This window comes from Protopterus annectens, chromosome 3.part0 (genome assembly GCF_019279795.1).
Source record: "Protopterus annectens isolate FY-2018-M chromosome 3.part0, PAN1.0, whole genome shotgun sequence".
Lineage (NCBI taxonomy): Eukaryota > Metazoa > Chordata > Ceratodontiformes > Protopteridae > Protopterus > Protopterus annectens.
This window is the reverse complement of record NC_056731.1, coordinates 1,136,268,587-1,136,282,501: the sequence shown is the minus strand read 5'-3', so window position 1 is coordinate 1,136,282,501 and position 13,915 is coordinate 1,136,268,587. Positions and strand designations below refer to the sequence as shown.

General features: G+C 43.0%; 1 protein-coding gene across 3 annotated transcripts in view; it reads left to right on the top strand.

Moving 5' to 3' along the window:
* The window catches only part of RBBP8 (RB binding protein 8, endonuclease), a 2,682,217-nt gene that overhangs the window by 1,523,399 nt on the left and 1,144,903 nt on the right, over positions 1-13,915 (top strand). The gene's annotated exons all lie outside the window — the stretch shown is intronic.

Sequence of the window (13,915 nt, the reverse complement as noted above, 5' to 3'; positions counted from 1 at the left end):
CCTGGTCCTTGTCCTCTGTGGTTGTATGTTTGAGATGTGCAGTTAGCAAATTACCTCCCCTCAGTTGTGGAAGAGTAAATAACTGTTCTACAAATCCATAATTTAAAATCGGACTTGTGTTAGCCGAGTGAGAGTGAAATTATATAGTCATGTGACTTCATCCTTTTAAGAACGGGGTGTAATCATCATAAAATATCCATAAAACCTCCTTTCATTTCAGGGAGAGTAAATAAGTGTTCTACAGATCTATTATTTAAAACTTAAACTTGTTTTATCCGAGTGAGAGTCAAATTATTCAGCCAGGTGACTTCCGTCAATGTGAGAATGGGGTTCATAGCTTGCAAGCAAAAAGTATATTGAAAACAGGAGTGAAAATGGAAGTAAATGCATCTGTCCAGGAACCATTTCTAATAAAATAACTATAGGTCCATTTTTCTTAGGTTTAAAATACAGTTGAATGAGAAGGTGTTCTTTAGCTCAGGTTTCTTCCCAGTGTTCAGCATTATTTGCTATTCTATTTATTTTTTCCCTCTTCAACGACAGCACCTTAACTAAGGGTGGGGAGAAATGTGGCCACCAGAAGCTAAGATCACTCACCATTTTAGTTCTTTTAAAAATGGCCAAAGGTAATTACCACAAGTTTCCTCACAAGATGAACTTATTCACACAGGACAAAGGTTGTTTGATGCACTCTAGCCTTCATTTTTTTCAGCTCACTGACTGGATAATATAATTTTTAATACATTTTAGGCACTTTTATTTTTTTTGAGGAAGTGCATCAAGTATTAAAGGCAACTAAGAAACTGCTACTAGAAAGTCATATTGGCCAAGTGGAAATGATTTTCTGGTTGATGTCAAAGTAAGAACCAGGAGCATTTTCAGTCCGCAACACCTCTAGTTCTGCAGTATTTCGTTGACTTGTTATCCTCTGGCCTTTCTTACCCTTCTATCAAGATTCACATCTCAGCCATCTCTGTCTGCCCATGGGTCACCCCTTTCTGCCCTGCCTCAAGTGAAACAGTTCTAGAAAGAGGTTTTACATATCTGCCCACCTAGACCAGTGGTTTCTTCCTGGAATCTTAATGTTGTAATGGAGAACTTAGTAGTTTTGTTTTAAACATGCTCGTGAGGCTGAAATTTGTATCTTGGAAAAAGTATTGCTTATTGCTTTGACTTTTGCAAGAATATCTGAGTTACAACCTCTTGTAGTGATTCAGCCTTGTCTAATCTTTCACAAGGATAAGGGAATTTTGACAACAAACTTTTCATGTATGCCTGTAATGGTTTGAGTTTACCTTGAGCCAGGTTATTCATTTCCCTGTTTTTTTTTTCCCACGGGCAGCTCATATACTGCATTAACAGGCCAGAGGCCTGTCAGTGGTAGCCTGGGGACTTGCATCTCCTCACAATATATTCCTACAAGTTACTTGCTTATATTCCGTCAGTGCAGAATATTGCTGCAGACAAGCTGAGCAAGACAAATACTGATCAATTGTTTATTTCCTATGAAGGTAATGAAAAAGGGTAAACCAGTGTCAAAAATAGACAGATTCAAAATGGTTTACCCCATAATATTGCCTTTTGTTGTTCTCACGATAAAAAATACTTCCAGACACAGTGAAGGCCCCACTGTACCAGGACTTTGACTGCTTCTGGTGCTTTTTGGAAAGGTGTGGACTCTAGAAATATTGCAGAGGTAGCAACTTGATCATCTGTGCACAGTTACACTAAGCACACATCAGATTCTTTCTCTAGGTTCAGCTCAGGCTTTGCTTGGTCTATTCTCTAGGAACTCCTAGACTGTGATCTTTCTTCCTCCTCCCTTTCTTTCATACTCTGGTATTCTGCTTGTGTAGTTTAGGCTACTGAAGCAGTGATCTAATGATGAATGTGGTGCAGTTGTTTAAGTAAACTTACCATAACAGTAGATGTTTGAATAGATCACTGTTGCAGTTGGAACATCCTCCCTCCACCCCACTTATATTTATTTTATTTTATCACAGGATGTGGATAATTTTAGCTTTCCCTTTTTCCAGCACATAATTAACATGCAGGACTCTAGTTTCCCTTACTCTTGAGACAAGAAAGCTTTGAAGGTTTGGCAGCCTAACCAGTAACTGTGTACCTCTCTTCTTGAATTGTTCAGTGATTAGGGTGTATGGAAGGTGTCTGTAAGCTTTGGAAGCTGGCTGGATATGATTACCTGGACAGGATATTGCACAAATAGGTTAGGCTGGTGCTACATTATTCTATCTGAACATCTACTATTAACGTAAGTTTATGTATACAGCTGTACGTTTTACCCTTCAATGGTTCCTGATCCATTAGTAACGGATTAATTTATTTAAAAGCATGGAAGCATTAAATGGAAATATTATTATCACATTATTTCAGAAGAGGGGCAGAGCACTAGGTATGTGCTCAGTGGAGTTATGAGCCGGCCAAGCCTGCACTACTGTACTACATTCACACTAAGCAGCTGCAGGGAAACAGCATGCAGAGGCATTCTCCCCATTGGGAGGTAACAGCTGCACGCTCAGAGGTGCCATCAAAGGAGGAAAGAAGGTTAGGCTGGCACCCAGGACCTGCAAACTGGCCAGTTATACTGCTCAGCTATCACCAGAGAATAATAGCTTGATAGGAGTTCCAGACAGGCAGGAATGGATGTGCCTTAGGGTTCTTGTCTAGTCTCAGGAGTGCCCCACAACAAATTATTCCAGGAAGAGTCATGGCTAATTCTTCCAAGGCCTTCGCTTTATCTGTAGCGTTTTAGAAAGAATTGAATACTAGAAGTATTCTAGAAGCTGCAACTTGATCCTCTGTGCATACTTTTACAAAGCACTTTAACTAGATTCCTTCTCCAGTCTAGAACAGGCTTTGCTAGGACCATTCTCCAGCAGCTCCTGGATCCTCATCCTTCCTCCTTCCAGTCTATTTAAGGTATGGTAATCTACCCATGCAGCTTAGTCTACTACAGCAGTGATCAGTATGAAGAACATAGTAGAGTGGTATAAGTGCAATTACTGTAAAACAGTAGATATTCAAATAATCACTGCTGCAGTAGCTGCTGCCTCCCTCCATCCCCCTTATTTTTGTATGTTTTTATGCCTGGGTGTGGACATTTGTTTTTCTTTTCCTAGCATTGTCCTTCCCAGGGCTTTACCTCCCTCTCTTTATAGGCATGAAAGCTCTGACAGGCTTGGTGCCCAAACCTGACTTTTAGTCAACTCAGCTTGAGCTGAGTAACAGTTTTGAGCACAGGGAAGGTGCCCTGAAGCTTTAGAAGCTGGCCAGCTGTTATGTCCTTGGCAGGATGTAACCCATATAGCTTAGGCTACTGCAGCACTGATCATTTGAGCATCTACTGTTGTAGTAAGTTTATTTGTACATCCTCATCATCAACCCACCTTTTCCCCTTTTTCTACATGGGGTCTCGGTGTTGTGTCAACTGTCATCATCTCTCTTGGTTTAGTGCCACTCTTTTACATACTTTGACAGTCATGCCTGACTGTCACGGGTCTTCTCTCACACAATCTCTCCATCTCTTTGCTGGATGCCCTCATTTCTTCTTACCTTCTTCCAGTTTGTCTCAAATCTTCTTCAACAGATTGTCTTTTGCTTTTCTGCACATGAGCCCAAACTGTTAATCTTTGACCTTCTCTACAAATGGGAGCTACTTTGGCTTCTGCTCTTATGTCCTTATTTTTTCATCTGTCCCACAGTGTGCATCCTAAAACCCATCTCAGGCACTTCATCTCCATCACCTCAAGCTTCCTCAATCACTCTCTCTTTACTGCCCAAGTTTCTTTACCATACAGTAGCACAGGTCGCAGTGCTGTTTTGTCCAATTTGCTTTTCAGCTTCTTTCCCATTCTTCTGTCTGCAGACCCTCTCATTATTTATTTATTAGCGTGTTCACCGGGAAAGTCCACTGGGCCAAGCAGAGCCCATTTTCAATGGAGAAAAGCTGCATAAGAAAAACAAATAAAACATATAGTACATTTGAGTATATACAGCACAGAGGGAGCAAAAAAATCTTAAACATAAGTACATTTAGAACATATACACACACTGATGCACACGTAAGCTAATTTCAGTATTGTACAATTATCATGGACATAGTTTTATGGGTGAATATAAAATGTTTATATACACACACATAATACACACTTAATAAACTAATTACAAAATAGTACAACTATGACTGACTTAGTAGCATGTGTGAATATAAATGCTGAGCACACATATTACGACTAAGATCTAGAGCTAGGAAAGATATTAAGAGACTATAACAGTAATGGTGCAGAAGTTGTATATAAGAGGAAAATGAATGGAAGAATATGAGAAGGTATGTAAGAAGGTGGAAGTGATAACAGTAGAGGTAAAGAGGGTGGGAGTAATAGATATGAAGGTCAGGAGAGAAGGTTGTTTGTAGTAATGGGTAAAGAGAGATTGTGAAGAAATATTAGTGTATTTGAGATAGATATAGGGAAAAATGTAGTACATGGAGAAAAATGGGAAATGGTAGGAAGGCACTAAGATCTAGGTAATGGCTGGAGAAGGCTTAGTGTAGTTACAGATCCATTTAGAGTAAAGGTGTGTGCGTCGGGCGTTTTTGAAGGAGGCTGTGCGAATAGCTGAAGGAAGGCTGTTTCAGGTGTTAGCTGTTACCCAGGAGTATAGTAGCTGACCCTGCGAGTAGTTTAGATTTCTGAATTTAGAGGAGGCGTTGGTTTTCAGATCTTGGGGACCTATTAGGATTATAGTGGGAGAATAAGGACTTTAGGGTGGTGCAATTCTGTGGTTTAGTAATTAACTTATTTGTGGTAGTTAATTGGAGGTAAGTGAGACAGTGGGAGAATTCGAGCCAATTTAATGTTTTTAGAGGTACACAGTGGTGAGGTGGGGTGGAGTGGTGGTTGTTTGTTGCAGATTTGGCTATCTTGTTGTAACATATTTCTAGTTTAATTTTGAGGGAGGATTAGAGGTTGGTTAGTAATGGCGCATCATAGATTAGAGAAGGAAGTAGATAAGTGGAAGCAAATATTTGATGTGATGTTGTCCTTTCTCGCCTTCATTCTTACCAGGTTGGGTTCAGATCTGATCCTTGGTGCCATCTCAGCCTTTATATTCAAGCTCGAGGTCGTCTGCTAGCTTGTGGCTAAACCCTATCCCAGCATGCACTGCAACCTTCCCTAGATCTTGTTTGCCGCTAAACAAGATCAGGTGTTCATTTTGCTAACTCTGGCTCCAACTTTAGCAAAGTTAATTTTTTGGCTGGTTATTTAACTTTTTGAGGTTATTGTTTAGTGGGTAATCCTTTTCTGTTTTTTGTGGCTGTGTTTTTTTGCTGTTGACCGTTGTTTTCCATTTTGGCCTTGTTATCCTTTCCCGGCTTCCTTTAATTCCTTCCTAATGCTTTTAAAACAGTTTGTTTTAGTTAGAGAACTGTTTTATTCTTAGCCCGTTTAAGTTAGAGGGCTTTCCTTATCCTTTTATTTTCTCTCTTCCGGGCATAGCCCATTTAAGTTAGAGGGCTGTGCCTCCCTCTTCTTTCTCTCGCTTCTTACTGTAATTTGATCCTTTTTAGTTTATAGGGTCTAGTAAAAAAAAAAAAAAACTATATTATATTCTGTTCTGGCTTGTTATTGCCTTGCGTTTTGCTGTTCAAGATGTCTAGTAAGGATTTGTTAGGCTTCAAAAAATGTGAAGCCTATGGTAAAAAGATGCCCTTAAGTGATAGACACACTCTTTGTGTCTATTGCCTTGGGGCCATCCATCTCCAGCAGTCTTGATCAGTTTGTCATGCTTTTAATAAAGAGCACTCGTGGAGAGGGAAAACAAATTGATATTAAAAGGATTATTGAAAACCCCCTTCTCAGAGGCTTTAGAAGAAGGTCCGGGTTTATCTAAAAAGGATAAATCTCCAACAACAAAATCTGACTAGTCTGATAAATATGACAGGTCTGGGAAGAGATCCTTCACTTCTTCCTTATCGGAACCATCAAAAAAGTTGGTAAAAATATCCTTTCCAGATTCAAAGCTTATCAGATCCGAGAAATCTACATCTGCTGTGACACCATCTACCTTGGTGCCGATTGAGTTCGAATTATGGAGCCAGTCTCGTTCCTTGGAGCCATTCTCCCCCCACTCTGAGATCACCCATACAACAAAGGTCCAAGTCCCCTACCCTCTCGACTCGGACTTCCAGGAGTCTTTCTGATGCTGACCTGGATGGGGTGGTACAGAGGCTTCTGAGGACTCCGGCGCTGACTAAATTATTGTTGGAGCCAAACTCCACGACTTCAGATCCTACCACATCCATCTCTTCTGCTCCAATTCCTCCTCCGATCCAACCCCTGGCTTCGGAGTCAGAAAACCGGAGCTCATTGTAGTGGAACCCTCAGATCTGAGACCTACTATGAGACCTGTGGATCCATCCATGGCTCCAACTCCCTCTGCTCCATTGATACTTGAGTCTAGGAGCTGACGCTCTCCAGATGGGTCTGGGGAGGCAAGTCGGATCGTACAGTTGTTGATCTGACTTTGGCTCTTGGGGCACAACGAAACACCAAAGGAAAAAAATCTCAAAAAACTCCAACATGTAGCAGAAAGTAAACGCCAACCACAGAGATGGAAAACCACAACACTTTATTCACATGTCCTGGTACCTCGGCAATTCGCCTTCAGTGAAACAATACATCAAATGAAACCCATCTCCTTAAATACAAACACATTAAACTCAATATTCTATCAACCAATTATAAAATAATTGATAGAAACTTTTTTTTTCTCTCCTTTTTGCTTAATTACTTTACAAAACATTTAAGTACCATTTTTCATAGAAATGCCCGTAAATATGCTATTTAAATAGTAATTTATCAATAATCCACATTATCCAACATTTAAACTATACAATATAAATAAATAAATAAATGAATAAATAGTAAAGACTACTCCAAACATTTGATGTTATACATGAAATAGCATTAAATAATGCTAAATATTTTAAATGCAAAATATCAAATGCAAAACTTTCTCATAAAGCAAGACAATTCATAAAACATCATATGATATTTCATAAAGATAAACCTACATCTAAATTCAAGCCCCCCGAATATAAAGTGTGATAATTGAGAATCAACTTATGTTCTAACTTGATAAGTTCTGTCTTAAAATTTCCACCATCAAAATGTGGTCTGGCTAAAACACAGAAAATAAATCCCTCAGTGTTGCCATTATGAACCTTAACAAAATGGAAAGCCACAGGACTGTCCAAATTCTCCCTTCTCACATCTCCCAAATGTTCCAAAATGCGAACCTTGATCTTTCTGGTAGTTTGACCAATATACCATAATGGTTGAACACAATCACACCCCTTCTTGGGGCCTTAGCACGGTTGAGCTCGGCTCCTACCTCGGCATCAGGCCCATTGTCTTTAGTTCTGGGGGGTCCCTTGGCTTCTTCAGATCCAGGGATTTCCTTGAAGCAGGGACAGGGGTCTTTCAATGTTATGAGGAGAGTACTGCCTCCACAGATGGCTCCACTGTCATCTCCGGATTTTCTTCCCCCAAAAGCCCCGGTGTCCATCTCTATACCCCTGCATCCACAGGGACACAGAAATCCTAGAAGCAGGATGCCCCACATGGTATCCCTTACTCTTCCAAATCCTCCCCAGAGTACCCCTCTGAGGAGGTCCCTTGGAAGAGGTTATGCAAGAGGAAGCACCTAGACTCCCCAGAGGAATCCATCACTTCCAGTATGGACCTTGATGAAGCTGAAGGGTCCCCACGGTTGTCTCTTGATGATGTCTCCTTTGGAGACATCCTAGAAATGTTAAAACAGAGAGGCGGCTAGAAGACCACCAACCCTTCCGCTGAGGAGTCTGTCTATCTAAAGGCTTTTGGATTTCACCCTTCCACTTCTTGAGTGGTGCCGCCTTTTGAAGAACTTGTGGACTTAGCTTCACAAAAGGCTTGGGAGTCCCCAGACTCTGTGGAACCTTTTCCTAAGAGGCCATACAAATGTATTACATTCCTTCAGACAAGGCCTTTCTGACCAAGGGATTCCCAGTAGATGCTATGGTTGTGGTGGCAGCAACCAAGAAGGAGCTCTCAGAGAGATCATCTTCTGTCCATCCACCAAACAACGAGTCTCGGACAATGGACAAATATGGAAAGCGCAATCTGAAGTAGTTTTCTTTATTTGATCTTCAACCTGTGGGTACTGGATCCATATCGGATCCGAGCCAGCAAGTTCACTAGCATCTGCTCCAAGCTCCTCCCCTTACCCATAATACACCTCCACTACCTTCCAACCCCCAGATCTCATTTGCCGTGGCTTGCCAGAAGCATCGTGATCCTGAGCTCTGAGTTTGTGAGTTGGGTTATTTGATAAGTTAGCAGTTTTTTGATAGTTGGTTGAGTGTTAGTTGTTAGTGTAGGTTCCCTCTTTTCCTCCCCTCGCTGGTGCATCGTGTTTTAGGGTTTTTTTCTGTAGTTTTTAGTGTTAGTGTTTGTTGCCCCCCCCCCGAGTGTTCTGTGTGCCTTTAAGTGTGTGGTGGGTGGGTTTGAGTAGGAAATAGTTTGTTTTTCCTTTTCCTTCTCTTGTTGGTGTGTGAATTACATTTTTTTCTGAGAGAGACATGGCTGACCCCAACCCGGTCTTTAAGAGGTGCACTGTGTGTGTCCACAAATTGTTACCAGCCGATGGCCACACACTTTGCATTATGTGCTTGGGTGTTGCCCATTTAAGTACAGATTGTACCATTTGCGCAGGTTTTAACCTGCTCACTATCAAGGATAGATGGGCTAAGTTGGCCTTGAAAAGTCTTCTACCCACTTCTGAGGCGCCTGCCTCTTCCACTAATTTGGTCACAGCATCTGCTGTGGCCACCTCTCCTTCCTCTCTTGTCCTTCCTTCTCCTCCCTCCCAGGCTGGGACTCACCCTCCCATTTCTAAGCCTGCGGAATTGAAGTTCAGAAAAGGCAGAGAGGAGAGAGAGAGTACAGGTCCAAAAACGTAAGAGATGCCCAGACCTTTCTACTTCTACTCCCTCCAAGAGTCAGTCTAGGATCCATGACTCCCCTTGGCTCCAATCTCCCAGATTTTCCCTGGAGCCGGAGGAGCCAGGACCACCATCTAGGGCCTCAGTACCTTGACCCACCAAGATCAGAATCCATGGCCTCGTCTAGGTCCACCCGAAGCCTTCCCGAAGTCGACATGGATAAAATGATAAGGAGGGTCATTCGTACTTAAATCCAGTTGGGAGTCTTGCCAGCCCCCTCTCCCTCTGGAGGGGGGAGCTCATTTCCTTTCTTCACGCCAATTTCTCCTTCTCCGATCTGACCATCGGGTTTGGAGTACTTGAATCCGAGGGTGGCCTTAGTCAGGGGGTCGGCGCCGACAGTACCTGTTTCCTTGACCCCAGCAGCTGCCTGGAGCATGTCGGATCCGACCACGGTTCCAAGTGGCTCTCGGAGCCGGAGCCTGGGTGTCGGATCCGTGGGAGCGGAACTTTTTCCATCAGCTCCGATGTTTTCAGGCCAAATTCCCCCCTCAGAGCTCCGTCCACTTCGGGCCCGGCTCCGATTCTCATGACGGATCCGGGGAGAGCGGTTTCCTTATTGGTGGCCCAGGAGGCTTGTTCTCCCTCGGCGTTCAACGTGGTAGAAAGGGTTCTCTCTACTGGATCGAGACCCTTGACTAGTTCCTCGGACTTCTCCCTGACTCCCTTGTCTTTGCCTACGAATCCCATCATTTTACCAGATAGACAGCCTGTGCTCGAGGATCCCCAGGCGGTTTCTCCTGAGGAACAAGTGACTTGCGATTTCCCCCCGGAGACCCCCACCGGAGAAGTGCCTCGCAAGGATATGTGTAAGAGGAGGCACTTGGACTCCCCCCGAGTCCCTCACCGAGGACACAGTTTTGAGTGATGGGGAAGGTTCCCTCAGATCACCTCCCGAGGATGTCACCTTTGGAGACATCATGGAAATCCTATGCCAGGGGGGAGGTTGATCCGCCCCCCCCCAAACCTTCCTCTGATGAATCCATGGGCCCATCTACTTCCTGGGTGTCCCCTCCCGCAGATCCCTTGGTTGACCTGGTCACTTCGCAGGCCTGGAGGGAGCCGGGCACCATGGAACCAGTCCTGAAACATCCAGACAAAATTTTGAGCCCTCCCTCAGACCAGCGTGGAACAAAGGGTCGATGCTGTGGTGGCAGCAACAGCCACCAAAAAGGAACTAGCCCAGGAGAGTTCCTCGGTTCATTTCCCTGACCGAGAGTCTAGGACGATGGACCGCTTAGGGAAGCGGGTTTATGCTTCAGCGACCTTTTCCATTAGGGAGCTGAACTACCTGGCCCACGTTACTAGAGTACAGCGTGACCTGGTCAAGGAACTGGCTGAGTCTCCCCGCTAAGTCCATGTAGCAGGAAAACAGAGACATGTTTAGAAGCAGTTTCCAACACGTCCATGCGACTCCTTTCACATGCTACTGAAGGAGCGGCTAAGGCAGATGGGTCTGGCGTGTCCATGAGGTGCAATGCCTGGCTCAGATTATGTTAGTTCTCGGAACCTTTCAGGGTGTCTTTTGCCAACGCCCCTTATGACGACTCTACCCTTTTTGGTAAGACCGTCAAAGTCACCTTGGTCTTGAGTGAGGAAGATGGGAAGACACTGTCTGCCATCTGGATCCACTTCTCGAACACTCAAAGATCCTTTTCCTGGAATCACCGAGGGCAAAAGAAGTGTGGTTCCGGAAGTCCCAGTACTCCGGGGACACTCAGGGCTCTTCTTCCTCCAGAGTTACGATTTTATTTTCACAGGACTAGAACCTTTTGTAAATCTGATCAATTGTTTGTGTCCTTCTCTAAACCCCTTTTTGGATAAACCTATCTCTAAGGTCAGTATTGCTAGGTGGATTTCCTTGTGCATCCCTCAGGTGTATAAGGATAAAGGTTTGTCTCTTCCAGGTCAGGTGAAAGCTCATTTGACTAGGTCAATGGCTACTTCTGCGGCTTTTTGGTCGAGAGTCTCATTGGATGATATTTGTTCTGCAGCTACTTGGTCCTCATCTCATACCTTTATTTCTCACTACAAATTGTATTTGATTTCTAGAAGGAGAGCATCCTTTGGTTCTGCTGTGCTCTGTAATATCCTTCCATAAGGGCCACCCATGGGTTTAGTAGCTGGGGACTCTGTCCCACAGGCTGAAAATCAAATGAAGTAAACTACTTCAGATAAAGAAGCTATGTACTCACCATAATGTTCCATCTGAGTAGTTCTGCTTCATTTGTCTTCAACCGTCCCTCCCTCCTTCCCCCCTGGCCTTACCATAGGGACAGCCTGTTTGGCTGAAGCTTTAGGTGCGTAAGGTGTTTTTTGCAGGTCGGGTTCTCAGTATAAATGGCAGCAAACTCAATCTGGAGGTTGGAAGGTAGTGGAAGAGTATTACGGGTAAGGGGAGGAGCTTGGAGCAGATGCTAGTGAACTTGCCGGCTTGGATCAGATACAGATCCTGTACCCAGAGGTTGAAGACAAATGAAGTAGAACTACTCAGAAGGAACGTTATGGTGAGTACATAACTTCTTTTTTTTCTACACTGACTTTTTCCCTCAGATCGGTGAATTACCTTACTCATTTTACTAGGTTGCAGAGAGACCTCCTGAAAGATCTAGGAGATGCTCTCCAAGGTTATGTAGCTGAAGGGGTCTCAGACAAAGTGTCCTCTCAGCTCTCTACCTTACACTAAGTTGTCAACACCTCCATGAGACTCATCTCTTATGCAGTGGATGGAGCAAGTAGAGCAGTGGGTTCTGGAATTTCCCTAAGGAGACATTCTTGAATGTGCTTGTGTGACTTTGTGGAACCCTTTAAATCTTCTCCCGTTTGATGGCTCGTCTTTGTTCGGGCCCAAAGTCAAAGACACACAAACCATGTGAGAGCAGGAAGGAATTACTCTGTCTGCTGGAGGAGTCTGTTTTTCCATGCCTACCAAACTCACTTTTTATAAGAGCAAACAAGATATGGGGAAGGTTATAGTGCATGCTGGGATAGGATTTAGCCACAAGCTGACAGAAGACCTCGAGCTTGAATATAAAGGCCGAGACAGCTCCAAGGATTGGGTCTGAACCCATCCTGGCAAGAATGAAGGCGAAGATGGACACTCGGAACATTATGGTGAGTGCATAACTTCTTTTTTGTGGGGAGGGAGAGGAAATGTTTATGTCTGTATTGAAAGTTCCAGTTTTTAGAGAGTCTTGCTGATGTTATTTTGTACCTGTAGGTTAAATTTTAAGTTTTCGTGAATAATAACACCTAACATTTTGCTTTGGGCAACTAATTCAGTTTTTGTGTTGTTTACAGAGAATATGTTGAATTGAGATTTATTAATGGGAGTGTTTTTCTTTTGGGTGAATATTATGAGCTTGTTTTTTGGGGGAGTTTAAAGACAGGTGGTTATTGTGGAACCATGTCTCTATGGTGGTAAATGCAGATTGAGTAATTTTCTGTAGTTGAGTTGAGTTTTCAGCACAACAGATTATAATAGAGTCATCCTCATTTAGACTTCTCTTCTCCTCAACCACCCCTCCCAGATACTTGAATCTGTTTCATTATTTTTTTCTTCTAGCTCAATTCTCACCTTCTTCTGATTTCCCCCATTTGTTGCCATTTCAACTGTCTTATCTGTACCCAATTTCATCTCATATGCCTACAGCATTTCATTCCCTGATCCCTGCCTGTAATACCACATCATCTGCATACAGCAACTTTGTTGATCTGTCCCCTCTGACTAGTTTGCTAATGTAGACCATCACCAGAATGAACAGCAGTAGGCTCAGAGCTCAATTCTAATGCCCATCCATTCCCACTAGGAACCCCTTTGTGAGACTGAACACTGCTCATACTTGAGTTATTGGGTTGTTGTACACAGACTGCACTAATTCTACCAATGTTTCTGGAACTTTGAACCACAGCAGAACTTACCAAAGCAGTTTTCTTGGGATCATGCCATATGCTTTCTCCAAGACTGGGAATGCCTTCCTCATCTCTAGTTTCTTCTTAACTATCTGTCTCACTGCAAGCATTGAATCAGTTGTGCTGCATCCTGATCTGAATGCAAACTGCTCATCCTCCATCTTACTGTCTACTACTACTCTGCGTAATTGTTTATCAGTCATCCTCTCCAGTACTTTCATGCAGTGTAACAGGAGTTTGGCATTTCTATACTGCCCACACTTGTGGATGTTCCCTTTGATCCTGTACAGTGGCACTAGGATGCTTATTCTGCACTCCTCTGAGATATGCCTTTCTCTCCATACTGTTATGAGTACCCTCAGGAGCAATTTCTCCCTATCTAACCCAACATCTTTGATTGTATCTGCTGTGACCTTATCTGAAATTGTTGGTTTCCCTGACTTTATTTTCCTTAGTGTAGTTCTTACTTCTTCTGAGGTGGGCACCTCCTCCTTTTCTTTCATTGTAGGCTGGTCAGTGGCAGTACAGCTTCTGTGGGGTTTTCTTCATTCAGAAGCTGCTAGAAGTACTCCTTCCATCTGTGTTTCATGTCCTGTGAACTGATGCATAGGTTGCTGCTGGCATTGCTTATGAAGGGTGTATGTCTGTCTTCTTTTTTATCTGTGCCTTACAACCTGATAAGATTTTGTTTGTGCCATCTATTTAATTTCTTTAAGTAAGCTTATATGTACAGCTGTACTTTATTTCCCTATTATATAGTGCAGAGTAATGAGATAGCACCAGAACCAGATAGAAAACCATAATATACATACTAATATTGGTATTCTGGCCTTTCAGTATATTATATTACACTCCAAATGACTGTGCTTAGAAGCAGAAAGAAGAATGTATTTAATCCTAACAAAATATACTTAAAATACTACAAGCTGAGTGTCC